This window comes from Somniosus microcephalus, chromosome 13, assembly GCF_052327205.1.
Source record: "Somniosus microcephalus isolate GS21.2 chromosome 13, FLI_Smic_1.0, whole genome shotgun sequence".
NCBI lineage: Eukaryota > Metazoa > Chordata > Chondrichthyes > Squaliformes > Somniosidae > Somniosus > Somniosus microcephalus.
Genome location: NC_140999.1, coordinates 35,882,111 through 35,894,060, shown reverse-complemented (window position 1 = coordinate 35,894,060; position 11,950 = coordinate 35,882,111).

Here is an 11,950-nt window from a genome sequence, read left to right as displayed (position 1 = left end):
TTGTGCGCCGGGACGCGCACAGAGGCCCGCTGCAGGCACCATACACCGGCCCCTTCCCAGTATTGGAGACGGGGGACAAAGCTTTTCTTATCGATGTCGGCGGGAAGCCGGACCTTATTTCAGTAGACCGCCTCAAACCGGCGCACCTGGACCTTAGCTTCCCGTTTCGGCCGGCTCTTCCCCATGGCGGGCAGACCTCCCGCGTTGGCGGCGGCCCCACAAGAGGACCAAGACATGCCAGAACCTTACTTTCTGGCCGCCGCCCCAACTTCGCCGGCAGCCCGTCCAGCCAGCCCGCCGGCAGACCAGCCGCCAGACCAGCCGACGAACCAACCAGCCGACCTCCCAGACAGCCCTCCTCACACGCCAGATGGCTACTACAGCCGCTACGGCCGCTTGGTCAAACCTCTGCAGAGACTGACTTTTACAGTTAACGAGGATTCTGGGGGGGCGTATGTGGCGTTGCCACATTGGGGAAACACTGTGTGTATGTAGATAAACCTGTATAATCCCCTTTTAACTGCTGTATTCCCCTCCCCCCGCAAGACAGTTGCAAGCTGAGAGGAATAAGGCACGTTCAGACTTGCCTGCTGCTGATAGAAGGAAAACCAATCAGGTTCCAGCAGGTGACCAATCCGTGAGTCATCACAGGTTCGCGGGCTTCACGAATTCAGTACTGTATTGTGAGAGTTGGAGTAAAGACCTATTTTTTGTAGCTCGCTGTGTTGCCTATTTCTTTACGCGGGAGACCGTAGTCCCCCACAGCTGTACTCCCTCCATGGCAAGAACATCCTTCCTCAGATAAGGCGACCAAAACTGCACACAATACTCAAGGTGTGGTCTCACCAATGCCCTGTACAACTGCAGCAAGACATCCTTGCTGCTGTACTCGAATCCTCTCGCTATGAAGACCAACATATCATTTGCCTTCTTAACCGCCTGCTGCACCTGCATGCTTACCTTCAGCGACTGGTGCACAAGGACACCCAGGTCTCGTTGCACTTCCCCTTTTCCCAATCTATTGCCGTTCAGATAATAATCTGCCTTCCTGTTTTTGCCACCAAAGTGGATAACCTCGCATTTATCTACATTATACTGCATCTGCCCAATCGTCCAACCTGTCCAAATCGTACTGGAGTTTCTCTGCATCCTCCTCACAGCACACACGCACACCCAGCTTTGTGTCATCTGCAAACTTGGAGATATTACATCTAGTTCCCTTGTCTAGGTCATTAATATATATTGTGAATAACTGGGGTCCTAGCACCGATCCCTGCAGTACCCCACTAGTCACTGCCTTCCACTCAGAAAAAGACCCATTTATTCCAACTCTTTGCTTCCTGTCTGCCAACCAGTTTTCTATCCAAGTCAGTACCTTACCCCCCAATCCCATGTGCTTTAACTTTGCATGCTAATCTCTTATGCGGGACCTTATCAAAAGCCTTCTGAAAGCCCAAATACATCACATCCACTGGTTCTCCCTTATCTATTCTACCAGTTACATCCTCAAAAAATTCCAGTAGATTAGTCAAGCATGATTTACCTTTTGTAAATCCATGTTGACATTGTCCGATCCTGTCACTGTTTTCCAAGTGCTCTGCTATTACGTCTTTTATAATGGACTCTAGCATTTTCCCCACTACCAATGTCAGGCTTACCGGTCTATAATTCCCTGTTTTTTTCTCCACCACCTTTTTTAAATAGTGGGGTTACATGAGCTACTCTCCAATCCATGGGAACTGTTCCAGAGTCTATAGAATTTTGGAAGATGACCAGCAATGCATCTACTATTTCTGGGGCCACTTCCTTAATTACCCTAGGATGTAGATTATCAGGCCCTGGGGATTTATCGGCCTTCAATCCCGTCAATTTCCCTAACACCATTTCCCTACAAATACTGATTTAATTCAGTTCCTCCCTCTCATTAGACCCTATGTTCCCCGACATCTCTGGGAGTTTATTTGTGTCCTCCTTTGTGAAGACAGAACCAGAGTATGTATTTAATTGGTTTGCCATGTCTCTGTTCCCCATTATAAATTCCCCTGAGTCTGACTGCAAGGGACCTATGCTTGACTTTACCAATCTTTTTCTCTTCACATATCTATAGAAGCTTTTACAGTCAGTTTTTATGTTCCTTGCAAGCTTACTCTCATATTCTATTTCCCCCCTCTTAATTAATCCCTTTGTCCTCCTTTGCTGAATCCTAAACTGTTCCCAATCCTCAGGTTTGCTGCTTTTTCTGGCCAATTTATATGTCCTCTCCTTGGATCTTATGCTATCCCTAATTTCCCTTGTTAGCCAATGTTGAGTCACCTTCTTTGTTTTATTTTTATGCCAAACAGGGATGAACAAATTCTGTAGTTCATCCATGTGATCTTTAAATGTTTGCCATTGCCTATTCACCATCAGCCCTTTAAGTAACATTCCCCAATCCATCCTACCCAACTCGCGCCTCATACCATCGTAGTTTCCTTTATTTAAATTCAGTACCCAAGTCTCTGAATCAACTACTTCACTCTCCATCTTAATGAAGAATTCTATCATATTATGATCGCTCCTCCCGAAGGGGCCTCGCACAACAAGATTGCTAATTAATCCTTTCTCATTACATAATACCCAGTCTAAGATGGCCTGATCTCTAGTTGGTTCCTCGACATATTGGTCCAGGAAACCATCCCGTATACACTCTAGGAATTCCTCTTCCACAGTATTGTTACTAATTTGGTTAGACCAATCTATATGTAGATTAAAGTCACCCATGATAACTGCTGTGCCCTTATTGCACACATCTCTAATTTCCCATTTAATGCCAACCCCAACCTCAGCATTACTGTTTGGGGGTCTGTATACAACTCCCACTAACGTTTTCTGCCCCTTGGTATTTCTCAGCTCTACTCATACAGATTCCATATCATCAGAGCTAATATCCTTCCTTACTATTGTGTTAATCTCCTCTTTAACCAGCAATGCTACCCCACTGCCTTTTCCTTTTTGCCTGTCCTTCCTGAATATTGAATACCCCTGGATGTTGACACACTTAATCTTTCTCCAGTTTTCCTTCTTGCATAGTTCCACTGTGGCACTCAGTTGACAAAGTACTTATGTCTCAGTCTGCTAAATCATCTTTCTGGTGCATAACCTGACTGCTCTGAAGATCTTTCCTTGCAGGACTAGCAGTATGATGAGGGTATACAATATATTGATAGTCGGATAAATAGTAACCAGGGTCTTAACTCATTTTACATGCACCTGGGTCAGCCTTATTTGCAGGAGCTCTCCAATCCAACATCATATTAACTATCATATTAATTGGACAAATCAAATTGGGCAGGGCTGCCTTGAGGATGAATTCATTGAGTGTATTAGGGATGGGTTTCTTGAGCAGTATGTAACTGAATCGACCAGGGGGCAAGCAACCTTAGATTTGGTCCTGTGTAACGAGACAGGATTAATTAAAAATGTCCTAGTAAAGGATCCCCTTGGAATGAGTGACCATAACATGGTTGAATTCCAAATTCAATTAGAGGGTGAGAAGGTTGGATCTCAAACAAGCGTGCTAAGCTTGAATAAAGGAGACTATGAAGGTATGAGAGCGGAATTGAGTAGAGTGGATTGGGAAAATAGATTAAAGGGTAAGACGATACATGATCAGTCGTGTACATTTAAGGAGTGATTTTACAACTTCCAAAAACTATATATTCCACTGAGAAGAAAAGGGTGTAAAAGAAAAGACAGCCATCCGTGGCTAAGTAAAGAAATTAAGGATAGTATTCGACTAAAAACAAGGGCATATAAGGTAGCCAAATCTAGTGGGAGGATAGAGGATTGGGAAAACTTTAAAAGACAGCAAAAAATAACAAAAAGATTGATTAAGAAAGGGAAGATAGATTATGAAAGTAAATCAGCAAAAAATATAAAAACAGATAGTAAGAGTTTTTATAGTTATATAAAAAGAAAAAGGGTGGCTAAAGTAAATGTTGGTCCCTTAGAGGATGAGACTGGGAAATTAATGGTGGGAAATATGGAGATGGCAAAAACACTGAATGAATATTTTGTATCAGTCTTTACAGTAGAGGACACTAAGAATATCTCAACACTGGACAAACAGGGGGCTATAGAGGGGGAGGAGCTAAACACGATCAAAATCACTAAGGAAGTGGTACTCGGTAAAATAATGGGACTCAAGGCGGATAAATCACCTGGACCTGATGGCTTACATCCTAGGGTCTTGAGGGAAGTGGCGGTAGGGATTGTGGATGCATTAGTAATAATTTTCCAAAACTCCCTGGACTCAGCAAAGGTCCCGGCAGACTGGAAAACTGCGAATGTAACTGTAACGTCCGTGTGTAATTGAGACACGGACTGCAGGAGTTGGTTATAACAGGTGTTTACTGAATGGAGACAAAACTGGAACTACTATACAAAGTTACTTCACAGGCTTATATACAGGGGTGGTCACTACTGGTACTGCAGTATACAGGGGCTGCAGAATATAGTTCCTTCTTCAAAGTACATACACTATAATTCCTCCCCTTTTAGCTAAACAGTACATAACATTCGATTAATAATTAAATAACATATTTACAATTACAGTTGCTATATACATTAGCTGAAACTAAGCAATTATAAATTCAGTCTTTGAGGAGGCTTCCTGATTCTGTCCGGATAACGCCTCTTTGGGGTATCAGGTTCTTCTGGCAAAGTTGATTCGGGATCAACGTCGTTGTTTGGTTCGTCTGCTTCCAATATCACCGATTCTGAGGTAGATGCAATTGGTACTTCGGTTTCATCACCAGGTGTATCGGATCATGGTGTGGATTTGACGTTTTCCAGTGACTCTAGAATCTGGTCAGCATGGCGTCTTACAATGCTCTCTCCAATGTCCACGGTACACATTAGAGGTCCTTGCCGTGTGCAGATAGTTCCTGGCTGCCATTTCTCTGTGCGGTAGTCCCGGGCCAAAACTGGTTGACCTATCTTTAAACTCCTGGTTCGCCTTTCATTCATATTCTGGAACTGCCTGTTCTCCACATCTCTTCTGATGTTTGGCTTAACCAAATCCAAGCGGCATCTTAGTCTTCGATTGAAGAACATCATGGCTGGAGTTTGGTTGGTAACCACATGTGTCGCATTCCGGTAGGCAAACAAGAAGTTATCCACCTTGTGTTGTAGGGATATGTCTTCATTACACATTGCCTTGATAGCCTTCTTGAATGTTTGAACGAACCTCTCAGCCAACCCATTGGTGGCTAGATGATATGGGGCGGATGTGTAATGCTTAACACCATTGTTCTTTAAGAACCTCCGGAACTCTTCAGACACAAACTGTGGTCCATTGTCGGAGCAAATCTGTTCAGGCAGCCCATTTCTGGCGAATATGGTTCGTAAGACTGTGATAGTTTTTTCTGTGGTGGTTGAGGACATTTTTATTACCTCTGGCCACTTTGAATGTGCATCCACCGCAATTAAAAACATCGAGTCCATAAATGGACCAGCAAAATCAATGTGCACCCTTTGCCATGGAGATGAGGGCCACTCCCATGGATGTAGAGGGGCTTGTGGTGGGGCGTTTTGGACCTTCTGGCATCCTGTACAGCTCTTGGTCATCTCTTCGATTTCTCTATCAATTCCCGGCCACCACACAAACGCTCTGGCTAAGTTCTTCATTTTTACCCCTCCCAGATGACCCTCATGAAGCTCATTGAGCATTCTATCCTTCAATTTGGGTGGAATTACTACTCTGGATCCACACATCAAGGTTCCTCGGCACACTGACAGCTGTTCTCTTCTCGGCGAGAATGCTGGCAACAGTGGTTCGCCATGTGCTGGCCATCCCTTCACCGTTAAATCATAGACCCTGGAGAGTGTCGGGTCATTTCGTGTTTCCTTTTCTATGTTTCCATTCGTCACAGGTAGACATTCGACTATGGTCGAGTGGAATATCTCCACAGTATCCACTGCAGGTGCTTCTTCCACCATCAGCAACAGTAGGCGCGACAATCCATCAGCATTCCCATGCTGTTTAGTTCCTTTGTACTCGATGTCATATTGGTGTGCCCCTAGGAAAAGGGACCACCTCTGTAGCCGTTGTGCTGTCATTATCGGGACGCCCTTCTGAGGGTTGAAAATGAAGACAAGAGGTTGATGATCAGTTAGTAGAGTAAATTTCTGTCCGTGCAGGTAGTGATTGAACTTCTTCACCCCCCACACCAGGCTGAGGGCATCTCTGTCAATCTGGGCATAGTTACGCTCGGCTGAAGTTAACGAGCGTGACGCAAAAGCTATCGGCCTCTCTGAACCATCAAGGAATTTATGTGACAGTACCGCTCCAATGCCGTAGGGAGACGCATCACACGCCAGTCTTATCGGTAGTGATGGGTTGTAGTGAGCCAATACTTCTCTTGAAGTGATCAGATCTTTACACTTCTGAAAGGCCCGCTTACATTCATCGCTCCATTTCCATGCTACTCCAGTTTGTAGTAGGGCGTTCAGTGGGTGCAGAATTGTGGACAAATTCGGCAAAAACTTATGGTAGTAATTCACCAATCCGAGGAATGACCTCAGTTGCAACACATTTTCAGGCGCTGGAGCCTTAACTACCACTTCAATTTTGTCAGGGGACTTATGTAACCCCTCTTCATCAATCACGTGGCCACAATACGATATCTGTTTCTTAAAAAACTCGCACTTGGGGCGATTGGCTCATAGCCCATGTTCTCTTAGTCTAGTGAGCACCTGCTCTAGGTTGGCAAGGTGTTCACTGTCATTTTCACCTGTCACTAGGATGTCGTCCAAGTAACACTGAGTCCCCGGAATCCCTTGCAGGACTTGTTCCATCGCTCTTTGCCATATCGCCGGAGCTGATGCTACTCCGAATACCAGTCGATTATACTGGTAAAGACCTTTGTGAGTGTTTATCGTGAGATATTTCCTAGAGGATTCTTCAACCTCCATCTGCAAATATGCTTGTGCTAGGTCAATTTTTGTAAAACGCTTCCCTCCAGATAGTGAGGTGAAAATATCTTCTATCCTCGGGAGAGGATACTGTACTGTGAAGGACTGGGTTCACAGTCACCTTGAAGTCCCCACAGATGCGAACCTTCCTTGGCTCCTCAGACTTATTGTTTAACGTTTTCTTCATGACAGGAACGATGGGTGTCGCCCACTCGCTCCAGTCTACCTTAGATAGCATGCCTGCATTCTCCAGATTCTCCAGCTCTGACTCGACGGCTGGGCGAATTGCATACGGTACCGGTCTTGCTTTGAAAAACTTGGGAATTGCATTCTCTTCTATTTTTATCGAGGCGGTTACGCCTTTAAGAGTTCCCAGTTCTTGTTGAAATACCTCTTTAGCGTTAGCTAAGATTTTTGACAATCGTCCAGGTGTGACGTCGTCATCCTTTTTACCAGCCACCGTCAGTGCCTGAATGGAGTGCCAGTCTAAACTTATCTTTCTGATCCATTCACGTCCCAATAACGGTGGTCCACCATCCTGCAGTATGTACAGATACAATTTCTGTATTTCGTTGCCGTTGTATTCGACAGGCACCCTTATTTTCCCTCTGGGGTATACTTTCTGCCCCGTATACATCTTCAAGACAATGGATGTGTCTTTCAAGGGTATGTGTGAGAATAGCCGCTCGTAGTCTCGTCGATTCATGACGGTCAGGGCTGATCCTGTATCCAATTCCATTTTGACTTGGGACCCTGCTATCGTGAGGGTGACCCAAATGGTTCGGTGATCCTCTTTTGCGATTACGTTGTGTAGTTTGAGACAGCTTAGTCTCTTGTTCCCGGATTCACTATCGCTCTTCTGGTCTTCGGAACTACTGTCCGTCATCTTTTGTACTTTCCTGTACTGTTCCTTAGTAGCCTTTTTGTTGTCATTAGTCGTCTTCCCGGACCTGCAAACTCGTGCAATGTGTCCCATCTTTCCGCATTGCCTGAATGTTTTGTCCTTGGACCAGCAGTCCTTCTGGTCATGGGTTGTTCTGCCGCAGCGATAACATTTTTCAAATCCCCGTGTCATTTCATGGGTGCCGTATTCCTGTGGCTTTTGCTGTATTTCCGCAGCTCCCCTTGCTGCTGCTTCGTACGATACTGCCACGCTGAAAGCCTTATCTAGCGTCAGCTCTTTCTCTGACAGTAACCTCTTCTGGGTTCCTTCACTCAGGAGTCCACAGACAAATTTGTCCCATAGGGTATCTGCCAGTCCTGCTCCGAACTGGCAGTGCTTTGATAGTTTGCGTAGTTCCGTAAGGTAATCAGCATTGCTCTCATCTTTATGCTGATTTCTCTTGTGGAATTTAAATCTTTCTGCTATCAGCAGCGGTGTAGGATTTAGGTGTTCCTGTAGGATATCAACAATTTCGTTAAAACTCTTCGCCATCGGTTTGACTGGAGTGATCAGGTTCCGCAATAGGCCGTACGTTCTTGCGCCCATTAAGTTTAGTAGTACCGATGCCTTTTTCTCATCAGCTACTTCATTTGCCTTGCAATATACTTCGACTCTTTCCACATACGTGGTCCAGTCTTCTATAGCATTATCGAAGGCAGTGATATTGCCAGTCTTCGGCATCTTGGAGATCTAAGATGGCGCCTCACGCGCTTTGCCTTCTTCCCCGATTGAACAAAATGGCGCCTCCCGCGCTTTGCCTTCTACCCCGCTGGATTAAGATGGCACCTCCCGCGCTTTCTGTCTTTTCCGCTGCTGCTAGCGCTGTTGCTGGCATTTTTATGCCTTGATGGCGACGCCCTATGGTCTTCGCGCACTTCCCCCCCGCGCTGCTGCCAACGCTGCTCTCCGCGGTCCCCGTGGCAAACTGCAGCTCCTCGCGGCTTTCTGTGCTTCTAATTTCTTTTATTTTAATTACTGTTCCCGTCGTCAGAGCAGACCCTATGGGACACTTTCCTCCCTCTTCTCGGGTCTGTACGCTGCCCAGCTTCGTAGCACCGGCCACACCCTGTGTGCTCCACCCTCTCTCTCTCCTCTTCCCGACAACGCTGCTCGGCCCCGTTGAAAAGCCACCCGATCGAGCTCTAGCCCGCCGCAGCCCAGGAAGGATCAGTGTACTACCTGCTACCAGCCCGATTAGCTGGAACACCATAGACTGGATAGCCAAGCCCAGCTCTCGACAGCCTCTCCTGCAAATCTTCGAATTCGATGAATCAGAGGGCGGTTGCCCACGGTCGACGCCCGTTTCTTCTGTTTGTTTTTTTTTCTTTTTGGATTTCTTCCTTCTGGCCTCGACCTCTAACAACTTCGCTTTAGGGATGGATCCCCGTGAGGTGGTGCAGAACTGTAGGTAAGTTCGGATCTGTTCGTCGCCAGTGTAACGTCCGTGTGTAATTGAGACACGGACTGCAGGAGTTGGTTATAACAGGTGTTTACTGAATGGAGACAAAACTGGAACTACCATACAAAGTTACTTCACAGGCTTATATACAGGGGTGGTCACTACTGGTACTGCAGTATACAGGGGCTGCAGAATATAGTTCCTTCTTCAAAGTACATACACTACAGTAACACCCTTATTTAAAAAGGGCAGTAGACAGAAGGCTGGAAACTATAGACCAGTTAGCCGAACATCTGTGGTAGGTAAAATTTTGGAGTCCATTATTAAGGAGACAGTAACAGGACATTTGGATAATCATAATTTAATAGGACAAAGTCAGCATGGTTTTATGAAGGGGAAGTCATGTTTGACAAATTTGCTGGAGTTCTTTGAGGAAGTAACATATAGGGTGGATAAAGGGGAACCAGTGGACGTAGTGTATTTAGACTTCCAACAGGCATTTGACAAGGTGCCACACAAAAGATTATTGCTTAAGATAAAAAATCACGGGATTGGGGGTAATATTCTGGCATGGATAGAGGATTGGCTATCTAACAGAAGGCAGAGAGTTGGGATAAATGGTTCATTCTCAGACTGGCAATCAGTAAGTAGTGGTGTTCCGCAGGGGTCAGTGCAGGGTCCCCAACTCTTTACAATCTATATTAACGATTTGGAGGAGGGGACCGAGTGTAACATATCAAAGTTTGCAGATGATACTAAGATGGGAGGAAAAGTAGTGAGTGAGGAGGACATAAAAAACCTGCAAGGGGACATAGACAGGCTAAGTAAGTGGGCAGAGATTTGGCAGATGGAATTCAATACTGGAAAGTGTGAGGTTATGCACTTTGCCAGGAAAAATCGTAGAGCAAATTATTATCTTAATGGCAAGAAACTGGAAAGTACTGAAGTACAAAGGGATCTGGGGGTCCTGGTGCACGAAACTCAAAAGGTTAGTATGCAGGTGCAGCAAGTGATTAAGAAGGCCAATGGAATGTTGGCTTTCATTGCTAGGGGGATAGAATATAAAAATAGGGAGATATTGCTTCAGTTGTACAAGGTATTGGTGAGACCGCACCTGGAATACTGCATACAGTTTTGGTGTCCATACTTAAGAAAAGACATACTTGCTCTCGAGTCAGTACAAAGAAGGTTCACTCGGTTAATCCCGGGGATGAGGGGATGGACATATGAGGAGAGGTTGAGTAGATTGGGACTCTACTCATTGGAGTTCAGAAGAATGAGAGGCGATCTTATTGAAACATATAAGATTGTGAAGGGGTTGGATCGGGTGGATGCGGGGAGGATGTTCCCGGTGATGGGTGAAACTAGAACTAGGGGGCATAGTCTTAGAATAAGGGGCTGCTCTTTCAAAACTGAGATGAGGAGGAACTACTTCACTCAGAGGGTGGTAGGTCCATGGAATATGCTGCCCCAAAAAGCTGTAGAAGCTACATCATTACATAAATTTAAAACAGAAATAGACAGTTTCCTAGAAGTAAAGGGAATTAAGGGTTACGGGGAGCGGGCAGGAATTTGGACATGAGTCTAGGTTCGGATCGGACATGGCCCTGTGGGCAGCGGAGCGGGCCCAGGGGCCATGTAGCCTGATCCTGCTCCTATTTCGTGTGTCTAATTCTGTTAGATTCAGGAGATGGTTCTGTGATAGTAGATTGGCGGTTAGGATCAGATTAGCCATGATCTTATTGAATGGCGGAGCAGGCTCGAGGGGCCGATTGGCCTACTCCTGCTCCTATTTCTTATGTTCTTATGTTCTTATGGTGCGATCGATATTACAAACCAAAGAAAATTGATTAGGCTTATTGCTCTTTTAATAATCCTCTTGTTGACATGGTTTATGGGGTTTGTGGTGCCCAGTACCTAAAGGTGCAGGATTAGTGAAGCACAACACAGGATGTCCAGAGCTATGAAGATGTTGCTGATATCCTGGACAACTGTCCATTTATCCAGAACTCAGTAGGGAGTGGCATGGGGAGCACAAAACAAAGTCCACAAAAGTAAGTGATATGAGCAGATAGTAGGAAACAGTTTGCCACTAGTTTTTCAAGGTAATAGCAACCAAAAAGCACACATTTCCTATAATATTAAAATCGGTACATATGTCATGCACTCCTTTTTTTGGGCATCATCATTCCCTATCAGACCTCTACGAGGCACCTTGATGGGATTTCCCATTGTGAGTAGCGAGCTGTCACAGGCCCCAATCATGCTAACAGTTCCATCTCCACCACTAGATGGAGCTTCATCCAGGTCCCAACAGATTAAATCACCATTGTTCATCTTCAGAACTTTCACAGCTCCAGGACACTGATAGCATTTAAACCTCCCTCCTTGGTAACAGTAAGTTCAGAAGAATTAGTCACCATTTTCTCCTTAGCTCTCTTCAGTTTTCCGTTTGCATTTTCAATTTTGACTAGTGCATCTCCTATGGCTTTGCCCACAGAAATTCAGAACAAAGCAAAACTTCCCTCAGAGTGTGTTAGTAATGCTGTGGGTTTAGGTGTGGGGATCTGCAGCTTCTGGAGCATATAAAGCTCCATCTAGTGATGGAAGTGTCACAAGTGGCGATGCCCAAATAAGGAGTGTGTGACATACAC